Genomic DNA, 16,186 nt, shown 5'->3' on the forward strand with positions numbered 1-16,186 from the left:
ACACCGAGTACCATAAGGACCATTCATCCCATGTGGATGGAGCCAAGACCAATGCGAAAATTTTACCTGATGGTCATTAGATTCAGGCCCCATTTTCATCCATGTTATCTGTTATGCAGTTTTGGGAAAGTCACACACTTTCAGCTTCATAAATGGTAACCTAACCCATAGGGTTTAAAGATGAGTGATAGGTCCAGAATACAAAGCAGAAATACAGATGGATTGCCTCAGGATCCTTTCAATATCATCTTCTCTACACACACACACACACACACACACACACACACAGAGAGAGAGAGAGAGAGAGAGAGAGAGAGAGAGAGAGAGAGAGAGAGAGGCAGAGACCTCTCCAGATCGAGATATTCCACCCAAAGGCCCTCATGTTTAGGAACTCAGGAACTTCCTTATACCAAGTGAGACAGACCATTCGTCCATCAAGCCTAATATTATCAGTGCTGACTGGCAGCAGTTCTCCACAGTTTCCTAAACTTACCAGGAAATTCCCAGTTCTGAACCTGGGTCCTTCTACAGGCAAAGCATGTGTTCTTCCACTGAACTACAGCACCTCCCTATATCTGAAAGGCTTTCCATAGACGTGGTGCTGACTACACCAACAAGTTCATGCTATCAACTGCTGCTGCAAAAGATGTACTTTACTCTTCTTTCTCCCTCTTCCCTACCTTTTACTTTTCTACAAAACAGTAGAGGTAACCCAGGGTATGTGTTATAATACCAATACATATAACCCAAGGTATGTATTATAAAGCCAGTTTTTCAAAATGCATCTTCAGTTTCTTTAACGTGTTTGCAATTTATGTGACACCTGATTGGATGATAATGTGGATCCAACCCGAATGTTTGGAGGATGGGGATCTTTTTTCTCCTCCTACCTTGTCTTTATGCAAAGGTGAAGTGGAATGTGATGGGGTGCAACCAGCATTCTCATACGCTGGCTTCTGGCCAATTAGGCATGACATAATCAGGAGCCTTTCCTGGAACTGGATGAGTAAGGAAGGCAAGTCTAGACTGGCTAAGGCTTGAAAGAAAAGCACTGCAAAGGGACAGAACTGTTTTGAAGCAATTGCTACAACTGTTTTCTAAATTCCTTACTCCGTGCCCTGAGAACCACAGAAATTTGGGGAGGCAGAGAGATGATGACTATATAATGCAGGGCTGGGCAGATGCCAGGCTTCAGTGATCTACTCTGATTCCTTCTTACGAGAACCTCAAGGTCTACCACTTAGGGACAGATACAATATTTTAGCTCATGGTTGAGAAGCAAACATACACTCCTATGTTTGCAAGATGAAAGAGATACAGAGTGTAAAGCAGAAGTGCCATTGAATTTCCCAGCCCTTTCAGCCCTTCTTTGGAGATGGAGAGAGATTTAACATCATTATTATTATAATTATTGGTTTTATATCTATTTCACCCAACAGCTAAAGCTCTGTGGGCACTGTACAATTAATAAATAAAATAGAGTAGAAATATGAGTAACAGTGTAAAAAAAATGCCAGAGATATAATGACTCCCGAGATACAAAAAACAAATTTTAAATGACAGCTAGGACAGATTAATAGAGCTAGGCTTGTGAAAATAGCTGACATAACCCCCATGTGCTATTTAGAGTTGTCACCTGCCTTGGTATGGGGAGTAGCATTAATCGGGCACTGAAAGAATATTAGAGTTGGTGCCATGTGGAGGTATTCCACACAAGGGACATCATGTTTAAGAACATAGGAAGCTGCCTTATACTGAGTCAGATCACTTGTCCGTCAAGTCCAGTATGCAGCAGCTCCTCAGTACAGTGGTATCTCGGCTCATGAATGCCTTGGTTCATGACCAAATCGGGTCGCGAACAAAAATTTCATGAAAATTTTGATGTGGGTTGCGAACTCCGCATTGAGTGGCAACCAAGATCACAGCCATCTCCCCATCCCCCCGAGTGGGGATATGGCCATGATCACAGTTGTGTTTGTGTAGGGAAGATGTGCGTGATCATGGGCGCACTCCTGCAGGAAAGACAGGCGCGATCTCGGCCATCTCCCCCACCCCCAACCAGCATGATCGTGGCCATCTCCACCCCCGCTCTGAGTGGGGAGATGGCCGCAATCATGCTGAGGGCGAGATCGCAACAGTCTCTCCCTCCTCCAGTGCGCTCCATTCGTGCCCGTCCCTCCCCCCCCCCCGCAGTGCGCCGGGATGACAGGCGCATGCAGGGATGACAGGCGTGATCTCGGTTGTGCTGGGGCGGGGGAGGGGAGATGGGTGCACTTGTGCTCGGGGGCGGGGGGGAGATGGCCATGATCTTTGTTGTTCTTTGTCACTTTGCTTCACCTTTTTCTGATTACAAAAATGGTTACAGAACGGATTAACCTTATTTACGTTGAAACTTACGGGGAAATTTAACTTGGCTCATGACCAATTTGGGTCACGACCAGAGTTCTGGAATGGATTAAGTTTGTGAGCCAAAGTACCACTGTATTATGTCTCTGAAAGAATTAGTTTTCAGTGTTAGGTATGAGCTTGCAGTCTTTTCACAAAAAGCTACTCCTGGATTTCTTCCCAACCAACCAACATGTCTTCATTTCAGCAACCTAATTTCAAGGATGGAGTAACTTTTAAGTTGTTGCTGTCCTTAGACAACTGGTAGACAGAAACACTGGCAGTTTTCTTGCAAATAGCTTAAAATCTACCAACAGATACCTTGGTTATCTACCAACAGATACCTGCTTACCCATGATCTAGTGTTATCCCCTTCTATGGAGGCAGGGCAAAATTATTCAGCACCTATTGACAAATGTTATCCATGATACTGTGTGGCACAAAGGGCATATGACACATGGAAAGGCACCTGCAGAAGACAAACTTCAAAGGAGTAAAGCTATATTCTTTAAAGAGAGGCATGACTCCAGTCAATACAGAGTGGGGTAATTTCCAGAGCCAAATATCAAAGATCAGAAAGAGCTTTCAGTGTAAACAAAATGAAGGAAGAGACATGCTTTCTTTCTACTCCGACTCTGCAAACATCCATGATCTTTTCTCTAGTCTTGGAAATTCACGAATACATGGGGTTGAGAAAAAAAAAATCCTAACAGGATCCTAACAGATTTAAAATGTAAGATTCTTTCTAGACAGCCCTTTTAATTACTTCACAACTGTATAAATTTAAATCCCAATTTCTATCATAAATGTGTTGCTGGCAAGTCTGTAGCCATTTATTCTGGCATCCATAGTAGTTCGTAACATAAACAGCTCCATCCTGCATATTCAGTTTCATGTCTGCAGGGAATACTGATTGTACTGTAGAGTTCTAAAGTAGGGATTAAACTAAGGACAATCTAGCAATACAAATGCAGACCTGTGACATTTTGGAAGAAGTATTAGAGTCACATGCACGTACATCCGTTTGTTCATTATTTCCCTAACATACCATGCTGGAAACAGTATCTAATAGATGCAGTCAGAGGGGTTCTTTGCACTGACTGCCCCACATTCTCCTTCTTCCAGTTCTTCATTTGCAAAGCTAATACCTAATCAATTTTTTCAGACTCCTGGTCTAAAAATCCTGGGCACTCTGCCAGCCTCCATGAATGGAAAACAGTGGGAGAAAGCATTCAATAGTACAGAGTAGTGATTGCTTAGTGCTAAAGGGCATTCTTAGCACAGCTTCAGGCCCTTCACAGTTTGAGCTCTCCTTTTTAGGAAGCAAGGCAAAGAGGAAAGGAAGGCTTCAAAAAGTCAGGTCTATAGGTATGTGCATGATAATGGTGACTTCTAGAAAGGTGCAGCTGAAACAGTGGTTTTGTGATTTGCATTCTGGCATAGCATATGGATAAGCCATATGCCTTCACACATCCCCACCCCCAAACAAATGAGGACTCCATATCAGTGCCTTATTGGATTGGTGTCAAGTGAAGGCCAGTGACTTAATATCCACTTTTAGTCATAGCTGGACAATGTTTACACCAGGACACACCTTGGGCTTCTGCAGTTCCCTTGCAATATGAAAACTGCAGCCTTGACCTGTAACTCGCAGACAGCTTCCAGATAATCTGGACCTAAGGACAACATCATATGTTATGTTTTTAGCATGTATGAGTTTTATCTGGTGTTTCAAAACATAGATTACATACTGTGCAAGAGTTTTTGCTTTGAAAAGTGATCACTGCCACCTTTAGAGGAAAATCTCCCAATGTTTGAGTAACTGCTGTTAGTAGTAGGAATACAGAAATACAAATTACTCACATAGCTCTGTCAGGCAAGAGCCTTTCTATGGAGGACAGGGTGGCAGAAAATCAATCCAGGGTAACTTTTCTGGAATCTAAGGGGAAAAAAACCATAAATGTTGATTTAGAAGCCTCAAAAGCAAAGTCTAACTACAAGATTTGATAGCACCATCCTAAATAGGAAAACTTGGAATTAGGTCAGTTATTTCAGTGGAACTTACTTCCAAGTAAGCAAGCCTGGGACTGCAGCCAGGCAGTGAAAGTAATTCCTACTGTGTTTTATGGGACTTACTCCCTAGTAAACATATTTAGGAATTCAGCCTTAAGCCAAACTATATGCTAAATTTACAGGATGTTAACATAGCATGCATAGGACCAAACCTGCCTCTTTTTAACAGCAACAGGTACTTAACATTATCACCATGCACATACTTGCAATCCTTATACTCCAGATCAAGCCAGAATAAAACTTTAAAAGTGTAACCAAATGCTTCCAATCTCTTCCTCTAGGCATGTAAAAAGGAACTAGAGAGGAAAGGGAGCAGGTAACCTCAAAGCTGCTCACTGATGGTGCAAGAGACCATAATAGTTTCCATTATGTCTGATCTGGGCCAATAAGCTTCATGACTGAGGAGGGATTTGTCTTCCTGGTCCACATCTATCATCCGCTCTTTTTTCAAGGAGAACTGAAAACCTTGCCTCTTCTTTGTTCTGCACTAGTTGGAAGCATTTCTACACCACAAGCCTCAAAACACAATTTCTTGTTTTTTGTCAAAGAAAGGCAGTCACCTCAGCAGCTAGATTCAAAGGAATTATTTATTGGTACAAACAAACACACTTTGGCAGTGGTTAGACTCACCCTGCTTCCCAGGCACTGAAAAGTTCTTTTCTAAGCAATTACCTCTCTGGCTTCCTGTCTCACATGTGAATCCCTGCCAGGGTACTATAACCTTTCTTCCTTTTTCTGCCTTTTGTTCTTGGTAACCATCTATGGAGGCTGTGCACTTTCTCCAGACTCACCATCCTGTAGCTCTTGGGTCTCCCAGTATTCCTCATTCTCCCCCATACCAGTTCTTTCCGTGCTTTCTCGGCTTCCTCCTCCTCTCACCTTCACTGGACTCATTGCATCCAGTAGCTACCACCATCATCCCTGAATTCTCCTCCTCTGGCCTAGTTAACTCGCTTCCTGGCTTGGCCTTTAAATTCCTACTCTTGTTCCTAGACTCAGATCTCTCTTCTCTACAGCATTCTTTATTTCACACAGGGGATCTTTTGCTTCTGGCAACCCCTCCAGCTACACAGCCACTTTTTGGTCTAGTTCTTTGGGCCAGATGGGCATGCCAGCAATCCAGTAGTAGACCTGAGAAGTGCTCAGCTTCTAAAGATATTTTAAATATAATAAAAATCAGCACACATTGTTTTTAAAAATATAGGAAATTATGTTGGGGGGGAAATCAGTTGTACTTTCCCAGCAACACTTATGCAGCCACATTCCACGCAGCATTCACAATTACAATAAATATTATTGATGGATATCTGATATGCAGAATGTTTTGGCTTCAAGGGCACACTGGGTGTGTGCCAGGAGCCAAATGTGTGCATGTGTATGTATGCACCTATAAACTCATGTACATACATACAGACACTCACATGCACATACACACTCATATCCTAACTAGCAGTCTTCTACTGAAGCCTAAATAAGGGAACTGTTTCCTTCACAAACTGTAGCACCACTGTTGGGAAGGGAAAGCCCAGGTTTTTACTTGCTGCACCTGTGAAGGGATACCCTTTCCTTATCTCCAATTCCACCTTAGAGATTGGAGATGAGAAAATGATTTTCCTTGTATGCTCTAGCACTAGCAAGAGAATCCCAGGATTTTCCCAGCTATCACTAACAAAGGAAGCAAGCTCATGAGCTGCAGACTGCCCATCCTTGATTTAAATTTTATATGGCTATTAGTCACTTTGAGGGATCCATTTGGAAGAGAAAGACAAATATAAATATTTTAATTATCAAAGATCAAAAATATAATTTACATATAGGGAGTTGGAACAAAAGAGTTCTATTTTTCATTGGGAAACACAGTGTCTCTGTAAGAGCAGAAGTATATAGAGGAAATACTTTGGGATCCCACATTATAACAATTACACAATTACTGCTCTCAAGAAAATACATACACACCAAAATGAGGCTGGCTAAAACAAAGAAATGCCCAATAATTGCAGTTGCTTTCTTCAGTTTTAAAAAAGTTGAAAGGCCTATTTTGTCTTAAAACAAGGATAACAGAGCAACTAGCATATAAGGCGCTCACACCTTCACATTACTGAAAATGGGTGTCAGCAGCAGACTGCCTTCCTGATCTGTCATGCATGAAGAAGGGACAATTCTCTGCTCCACTTCACCAAGTCAACACAAAGCAAGGAAAGAGGTGGTGGTTGCCTGCAGCCCCGGGCTACGAGCCATGCTTATACAGCAAAGCAGTCGATGAGGAAAGAATCTCATGTTTATCTCTAGAGTCTATCCAGACTGACAGAATACAAAGTCATTTAATATGAATTAGCCAGGGGAACATTCTCATCCTTTGAGCACTACTGGGGCAGTTGCTGGGGTCTCCCTTGTATACCCTATACCTATACCAAGAATCAGGGAGATGATTTCCCTGGCTGAGGAGCCCCCAGCTTCAGTCTCCAGTGCCAAAAAAAAGAGACATAGCATCAAATAAAAGAGGACACTGCTATGCATAAGATTTGCACATGCTGGTTTGTACATTTAGAGATTGTTACTATAACTTTAATGTAAATAAAATTGATTGAATCATAATGTAGAAGTCTGTAGGAAGATGTTTGTGTACCTGCTCATTCTGCTGCCCACAGGTGAGCTGTTGATGGGAAACATCAAAGCCCCAGCCTGTTCCCCCTTCTTAGGGTTCTTCTTATTTAAATTGGACTTGGACAAGATAGCCCTTCAAATATAGGACTGTGCTCTGCAAAGCAGGCTACATGGCCACCCATCAATACGTTTTACTAGTCATGTGTCTTGCAGTTGCTGAATTGCCTCTGCTAGCATATCAGCTTCTTTCAGTAAAAGCAGAAACACTGCAGCAGCTGTTTGTAGCCCTGTTTTAAAGACGAACTGCACATTTGAAGCCCTTTTATCCTGCTGTGTCTGAAGAGTTCTCATTGTAATTAACATTCTTCTCACTTCTAGAAATGTTAGCAATGACAACCATCCTAAACTGCACTGCCAGCCACCTGAAGATAACACAGCATCTTCTGTTTTGCATTAAAACTCCATCACCACCCCCACCACCAGAAAAATGGAATTAGATTTGCAGCTATACATACACCAATTTATGCAAATTATGTTTTCTTTTGTCCTCTTTTTTGGTGAATCATTTCCTCTATTTTCAGAATGTGCAAGCTGCCATCCTAAGCCACTGACTCCCAGCCTTAACCAACAACTTGCAAAATAGGAATAATACTGACCTACCTTACAGAGTTATTGTAAGATTAGACCAAGATCATGTACTTAAACTGCCTTGAATATTCAGATGTATTGTTAAAATGATTCATGCCATTCTTCATCTAAACATAAATTCTAGACAGGAATACCACTAAGTTTGGTTCTAGCTACCATCTACACAGGGAGATGGATCTCTGCTTAAAGAAAGGTTCAGCAGTTACACACAGAAACATAACAAATAAATAAGATACTTATGGAGGTATCACTACTTCTCAAAAGGGTACTGCTCCACCTAGCACTTGCTGTCCTCAAACCTCTTATCTGAGCTACCTCAAAACAACCAGCTGGGGCTAAAAATGTCAGGTTGTCCAGCCAGTTTGCTGCTTGTGCAAAGTTAATGATCTACAAGATCAGAGACTAAAGCAAACTGGAGCCACCAAGGGCCACTTGGAAGCTGTTCCTTGTGTATGGGCAGCATCTCTTCTTCCTCCTTCCCTCGATCCTCTTCCACAATATCCATGCAAGGTCTCACCAATGATTCACCAGGTAGGTGAAGTCTGACAGGATCACTTTGTCCTTGGATGGGGATGGATTACTTTTCATCACTGATGGATCACCCTGGTCCATTTTGTGCTGCACAGTCTCACAGTCCTGGTCCACACTGCACTCTTCACTGGCCTGCACATTAAATTCCCTGTCCACTACCCACAGCAATCGTACATTGCAGTATAGCAACTAGCCTATTGTGACACTGTTTGCTTCTTTTGCTTCAGCTACAGCTAACTTACAATGGCACCTGCATTCCCCACCTCCTCTCCACCTCAGTTGCCTAACAGGTGATGAGTAGCCAGTCTCCAAACTCTCTACCCCAAAAGCCTTCCTGGCAGGCCTGCTGCCAGGCTAACCATTTGGGGTACAGCTGCCCACCACAGAGGGAGGTGAGTTCATCTGGATTGCATGCTTTTAAAGACAAATGTGTAAACTTTTTATTTTAAAAAAGGAGAAAATTTAGGGGAGCACCCCCCCCCCAGGGCCCACCTGACTATGGGCCTGTGCTGTCGGTAGCCCTGAAACAGCCAGTTTACCACTAAACAAGCCAAAGCTAGACAGTCCCAACTAAGAGCAAATAGCTGGTGCAAAGAAAGAAAGGGGGGAAGAGGGTGAATTGATGCGCAAGTGTGTGGTGAGGTAAAGAACCACACATAAAGTGATAAGGAGCCTCCAGCTGTCTTTGGGCCTTGCAGTGAACAACACTGAACTGGAGTATGGAAGGGCTGCTAGGCAACAGGCCGTCTTAAAACCTCATCCCCTTCCTAGGCCTCAAGACAGGTTTCCTATAGGATTGGAAGCTTTAGCAAGCTTCTCCTTCCAAATAGATAAATCCACCAGCAAAGGGTGCAATGTCTATTACACCACTTGATCTGACATGTCAAGAGATTGCTATCTCTAAAAGTCAGGCTCCAAGCATGGGTGGGACTCTTTACCTGAAGTGGCAATTCTGTGGCATGGAGGCTGGGCTGCAAGTTCATTACCATGTTCTGGCCCTGTTGGGCATTATGTTGCATAGCTCCCTTGGTTCTGCATTTATAGTTGTTCCAGTTCATTTCTACAGACTCATTAGCAACTGTTCAGGCCTTGATGCCAGGCATTGATTAGTTGTCCCTAGGAAAAATTTCCATCCCGTTTGCACCAGCTCTTCCAGGGCTTTAAGGAAAACTCGCTTTCAACTGCTACCGCTCTGGATTGTAGGCAGAAAGCCTGGTCTTGCATTGTTTTTTCCACTGGTCTCATCCATCCCTTTTATCTAGCCACCTCACCCAGTCCAAATCCGTCTGCTACTGTCAATCATATATGTATCAAGTGTTTACTGTTTATGCTATGCTTTAAAAAGTTGACATTCTGAGGTATTCAGAAATGGATTGGCTGGATAGATACACAGCCAAACATGTGTCAAAGCCTGACCAACAAAGGAAAATATTGACACTAAACTGAGGAAATAAATTAATATATTTCATGTTTCTACATGGAGCGTGTAGGTCATCTAAGACAGCAACATATTCAGGAAACAATAAAAAACAAGAGGGGAAGGCACTTGTATATCACAAAACAAATGAGAGGAAGTTCGCAGGTGTCTGAAGAATATATCTATTCTACCCAACACTTTTTGGGGGAGAAAAAAATTCTGGGGATTGGGGCGCTTATAAAATCGAACAATTCAACACAGAAAAGGCATTGAAACTAGCTGTGTGTACGTGTGCTCTGGAGGTGAGAAATCTGAAGAAAGATAAGTGGCCCATGAAGAAGGATTTTTTTCCCCTGAAATGCATTGAGCAGAATTAATGTTTTTTCCAGGAACCAGACAACTTTAAGTTTTGTGACAGAAGCTTCTGAACAAAGAGGTGCTCCCCAACATGTTCATGCACACAAAGAAAGAGCAAGAGATGCGTGCATGCATGGAGACTTTAAGACTTGCGCTTGTTCACCTGTGGTTCCCAGGGCACATTGTCAAAACAAAACAGTGGGGGTGAATAGCCACAAGGAGTAAACAGGCATTGCACCTCTCAGGTGTCTCCAGAGTGTGCATGTAGTATTATTCTGAACCATTTTTTAAAAGGCTTGTGACCTTGTAAATTCTTTGTACACTGCAGTACAAGTGAGCAATTGCTTTATTTTACTGTGTCAATCTTTCCTCCATCAACAATCTCCCCTCCCCACATTTTTAAGTGTGCTTGATTAGGAAAATAAGCAGCATTTGACTGACAGCACTTTAAAAGAAGATGGTTTATAATTTGTACTCGACTAATATTTCCCTAGAAATAATTGTACCGCATGAAGCCACACACTTGAATCAAGTGTTTCAACTATGAATTGCAGCACATACTAATGAGACCTTCCCTGCCCCCCATCTGCACACTGCCTCTGACATTTGAATAAAGGACATCCCAAGAATATGGAGGGCTGTTGGTTTTCAGTTAATTTATTTGTCTTAATATAGGGGGAAGAGGATGCTTTACACTTGTAAGGACATCTTTGCGTCTACTTTCATAAGTCACATTTTCTTGATCCTATTCCAGCAACACAGAAGGTAGAATAGAATAGAATGTCAAAATAAGATTAAGAAGGTACTTTAAAAAGAATAGTCAGAGAAGCTTAAACTACAATGCTTTTTTTTTTCACTTGCCCTGAATTCACAGCTGACAACTCCCAATTATGGTGGCCATTGTAGGCTCTTGTCCCTGCCTGGAGTGAGCTTCAGCCTCAAATATGGATTCTGACTGCTGTGGGTAACCAGAGGCGTGAAGATTCAGTTCTGCCAGGACTTCCACTGCCTGGAGAACAAAGAAGGGGTGAGGCAATGGACACGGATATGGCCGATCTTCCTCCATTGGAAGACTCAACCTTCATTAAGATTCTTCATCAGGGACAACATCCCTGACCAACAGGGAAGCAGGCTCCAGGAGGAAGTTCTTCTGTGGTGTCTCTTTCTGGTCTGCCATTAGCAAAATGGAGGCAGGGCACAAATGCCACGCCAGGCATAACCACTGGTTAAAGGGCAGGCCAAATGTCCAATGGCAATTCCTAGAAGCCACTCTCCTATATATAAGTTTCCATTAGCCTTTGAGGGAGACAATGCACCACAACCCTGGAAGGCTTCTTGGAATGGGGGCATTGTGAGACTGATGCTGTGAGCAGCACATGGTGTGTTTACAGTCTTCCAAATTGGACTTATAGGCTGGGACTCACTAACATTTTTTTTCACACACCTCCCCCGGCGCAGTGATGGACTCTATCCCATTAGAGGTTTGTGCAATAATAAACCAATTTGCTACCAGATGGAGGGCTCCTTGCATAATTTATCAGATGGCACTGAGCATGAGTTCCATTTTCTCCCTTACTGAAAAAAGAGGTGGGAAAACATGAGAGGGTTATGAGTAGAAAATGATGTCTGGATTTCCCATAAAATGTGATCTAATGAGGCTATAAAAGCCTCATCTAGAAGTCCTCTCCTTCTTAAGGAGTACCACAAACCCGTTTCAGTGTAATAGATCTGACCATGTAAACACTCCCCATAACGTTCCTTTGACCACAGAAACAAAAAAGACCTTTGTCACCCAATCCAAATAAATTGTTTTCAGCCCCCTTTCTGGCATCTGAAATTCCAGCGGGCATTGGCTATACATGATCAAGTGCTCATCTGTAGTCATAATGTCTAGAAACTTGGGGGGGAAGCCCTCCAGAAAATCCTAAAAAGCAGAAGTCTGCAACCAGTTCCACATTCTGTGCCTCCCCAGAATGCTGTGTGTAACACACATGTGTGTGTGTATTTATCTCTCCCATTCTATCTGCTTGTCTGTAGCACTAGACCTACTCATCCCTACTAACTTTATGCCACTTTTTTGTGAGAAACACAAGTGGTTCCTCCCCTCCATTCCTTATACAGATGACCATGCAAGACATATACTAGCCAAGGATGTGTTCTGAATTACTCAAGACAACTCTGACTTTGGAAGCTGGGCAGACCACCTTCAAGTAAAAGTCTGCTTTGAAAACCCACAAACTATTCTTCTCCCTATGGCAGTGATTAAGCAGTGAGTGAAGTTCTAGATAAGCTGAGATGTGCAATTTTTCTCTCTAAAGACAAAACAAGGCAGAATTTAGCAACTGGTCTCTCTTTGCCTTCTGCTATGTCCCTCCACTCAGCCAAAGCAATTAAAAAGAAGACAGTCAGCTGTAAAATTCTGCTAAGAGCATATCAGAGATGTACAGACATCTCTTCCTGCCTTTGCAATCCCCCTCCCTCCTTTAACCCAGACTGATACATGGCAAGACTTTGAAAGCTCCAGTGCTCTTAATGCAAATGAGCCAATGGACGAGTAAACAGAATTTCATCATGCAAAGCCCTAAAATAAAATAGAAACTGTACTAGGAAGTTAGATCTCTTTAAAGGGCTTAGCCCAGAGCCAATGGAGTGTCTTGAAAACTGTGAAGACTGTTCACATTCTGCTGATGCCCTAAAACATGGGTAGGCTCCCTGAAGCCCCAGGGCTGCAAGCAGCTACTGGCCTAATTTCACAAGCTGTCTCTAAGCAATCAATTCAGACCTATCTGAACTCTCTGTCCCTCCCCAGGTAGGCTGCTTGGTGGGAAAGAAGAGGGAGGGGAAAAATACGAGGGCCTCATCTACCTTTGGCATACAGCTCTCTGCAAATCACTGTAAAATGGAATGTGGCCATTGGTTGCAAAAAAAGGTCCCCCACCTCTCTTCTATGGAAACTATCACTGGAAGATGCAGCAACAGTTTCAAACATCCCTGGAGAAATAATGGTGAAAATTGCCATTCTAGACAGAAATACTACCCGCTTTGAGCAGCCTATAATCTTTTAGGGAAACAGGATATGCAATTGTGGTTCCTTTCCATTCAAGCAGGGACAAAGCCTAGCCAGGCACAGGGGCACTCTATAGACCCCTCCAAAGAGGCAGCAAGACCAGCATGGGAGGGAAGAGCTGCAACAATCCTCCTCTTCCTTTATGATCTCACGGAAGGGCATCTGTTAGGGTGCCCCTAGAGATTACCTTCAGGGCCCTTAGAGATTCCCCACAGAAGGCAGAGCCTTCCTTGCCCTGTTTCTCACAAATCGGTAGAGTCAGTCTATTAAACCACTGGCTCAGTCTGTAGATGGGGGACTCACATTAGATAATCTTACACACACACACCTTACACTTTTTTAAAAACAGAGTGATCAGAAAGGGCAGGCTTGGTAAGAACCCTTCTTCTTAATACTATCTTTTCTACATGACATATATTGTTTTAAGTATGGGGGAGCACAGGAGGCTGCATTTGCAATCTGAAGGGGTACTGTCTAGAGAGCGATTTACAAATCTCTGCTGATCTCTCTAAGGACCAGGCCACTGTTACAGAATCATGGCAGTAACCATTCACCATGTTTGTGCTGACAATTTTGCAGGGCTATTTCCTTCACATGCAGGCACAGATGTCTCTGTTGGGTCCCTCAAGGCTGGTTCAGACTTCCCTGCTTTGGGACCCCACGTGTTGATGGACTTTGTCAAGAATGTTATTCTTGCTGTACAGTTTAAGCGAAGAACTCCATTTTCCTCCTTCACTCTGACTATGCGACCACTGCATTTGACCAAGCTGACAGCAAATGATGCGACCACCTGTGGACCTGTGATCTCAAGATAGCTCACCACGCTGTCAAGGCCAGACTAAGACTCAGTTAACTGAGCCAAGTGAACTCAGCCGAGTTCTTGTGTGGACTCCACCCCCGCCCCCACCCCCGCCTACTGAGGCTGGGAATGTTGCTGAAATTACCCTTTGACAAGCTCAATAAGATACTTCCTTGTGTTATTATGGGTGTGAATACAAAAGGCAGAATGCTTGGGACTGTCCCTTTGTCTCCATCTATCTGGGCCAACTTGTCTCTAGGCAAGTGTAATTCTTGGAACTTAGATTGGGTCCTGTCCCACTGAAAGACGCAAAATTAGGTAACATACAAGATAGGTTTAGGTATTATACTTTTTTGCCTGCAGCATTGTTCCATTTCTTTTCTCTGATCTTTTTCTCCCTTCCCCATCAATAAACTTTATTTGCCTCTAGAGAGGTATGTGTCTTCTTTCATGCTGCAGAATTGGGAGATCCTCTGGAGCAGATTTGGGGCAGGCACCCGGAGGGGAGGGACTGTGTAGGGAACTGACGGTGAAGAAGTCTTGTTGCATGAGTGGATATCTGCTTCCATGAGGTTTGGACCCAGATTTTGGTGCCAGATTTCGTGGGGGAGTCCTTGGTCAAGACAGTCTCGATAGCACTGTCCCCCCATGGTCCACTTTTTCATCACCATGATCAGCTGCTGCTCTTGCTCAACTCCTTCCATTGTTGGTATCACTGCTACCACTTGCTTGCTTAGCATGCAGGGAGCCTGTGAGCTACTAGGCAGTGGCATCTCTGGTTACTCCTCTTCACCATCTCCACTATCCAGGTCAGAACAGATCAACAAACACGCTGCAACAGTGAAGGGAAGCAGCAATTCCAGGACATTCTTATCAGTGGCCATCTGCCCCCAGCAGGTGCCCAACTTTGGCTATCTGTGCTACTACTTATGAACCAATTCTCTGTCTCTCTTTTCCATACCTCAAAAAGCCTGTTAAAACAGAACAGTTATACCATATCTTTTGGCTGGTACTGCTAATAAACACTGAGCTAAGTAAATATTAGCTTCTACAAAACGGCACCAAATTAGCACTACGTGATAATAAGTTGAGCTATTGCCTTGTCTGCAATCAGGCTGGGAGATTATCTTCCAGCAATTTATATGTCTTACCACAATTTCCTGCCCTGGTCTTCCCTCAGGGTACAACCGAGCATGCTGGCAAAAGCCAGTGCAGAGACTAAGCGTTCCCTTGATGCAGACAGACTACATCAATGGCTGCAGCCCAAGGACATCCAGCTGCACCAGAGCGTTCATTGAGTTCTGCTAGAGAGTTACTCTTAACTGACTGCCCGCTGCTGCTCCTGCATAAAGGAACCCTTGTTGCACCCAAATATCTCAAGGCTAGAGTGATTTCAATGCAGTGTTGACAGCTCCGTTAAAGAAAGAAAGCACCACCACTACACATCATGGGAGGGACTGAGAGAAACACAGCTAACTCTTTATCTGTGTTGCACAATGAGGGACAGCAGCGGAAGGAGGAAGATGCAGTACAGTACCATAGAATAGTAAGGTTATTACAAGCCAGCCCGCCAGCCCATAGCTTCGCTGGGGTTGCTGCACCCACGACGGGTGCTTTGCTGTGTTGCCTGAACCTGGATGACTGGCCCCATTGTGGGGCTAGGAAAACGGATTTGGGAACCTTGGCTGGAGCAATGACTGGGGCTGACCCTTGAACCTTGGCAGCCTGCACCCGGCTGAGCCTCAGAATCTCTGCAGTCAGGCCACTGTGAAAGACTGTGATTGCACAGCTGCATTCATCTTTCTAAATGAAAAATTGATCATGCTGCACACAAGTGGGGGCAATTAAAGAAAAGAAAGCTGGGCTGCCAAAAGCAGCCCTTTCAAGGTGCCACTGGAGCATTTGAAAAGGACTGCATGTAGCTGTGCAAGGGGGGGTATAGGAAAAGTTGGCTTGACAGCTGACCTTTACAGTCATTGCCTCTTACAAATGTTTTAAAATGAAAAAGAAAAACCTGTGGTGAAACTTCTCATGGCAGCAGGGCAGGAGGAAAAGACTTGCTCCTCCTGAGGAGTCCCCTGGAGGGAGTTCAAAGGAGGGAGGGTCCAACAACCCGCAGTAAGCCCAATTGTTGTATTCATAGTTTGTTTACAGAATAACCAACCCACATTATGTGCAAATATGCCCTATCTTTCTTGATAAGTTAGCAGGTGCACAAGCATGGTGCAAAGAAAAGCACCCAGTCATCTTCAGTCCTTAAGCATGCCTCTGGACTCTCAATATCACAATAAAGATAGCAGGCAGC

General features: G+C 43.6%; 1 protein-coding gene across 4 annotated transcripts in view; it reads right to left on the minus strand.

Annotated features, from left to right (window-relative positions):
• SRC (SRC proto-oncogene, non-receptor tyrosine kinase) overlaps positions 1-16,186 on the minus strand; it is a 96,682-nt gene that overhangs the window by 40,535 nt on the left and 39,961 nt on the right. For all 4 annotated transcript variants that reach the window (XR_006415684.1, XM_044440210.1, XM_044440209.1 and 1 more), the window contains exon 2: positions 4,249-4,324. The gene's annotated coding sequence lies outside the window, so the exon portion shown is untranslated. The remainder of the gene's footprint in view (positions 1-4,248; positions 4,325-16,186) is intronic.

The sequence above is a fragment of the Varanus komodoensis genome, unplaced genomic scaffold (assembly GCF_004798865.1).
Source record: "Varanus komodoensis strain SLA01 unplaced genomic scaffold, ASM479886v1 scaffold37, whole genome shotgun sequence".
NCBI classification, from domain to species: domain Eukaryota; kingdom Metazoa; phylum Chordata; class Lepidosauria; order Squamata; family Varanidae; genus Varanus; species Varanus komodoensis.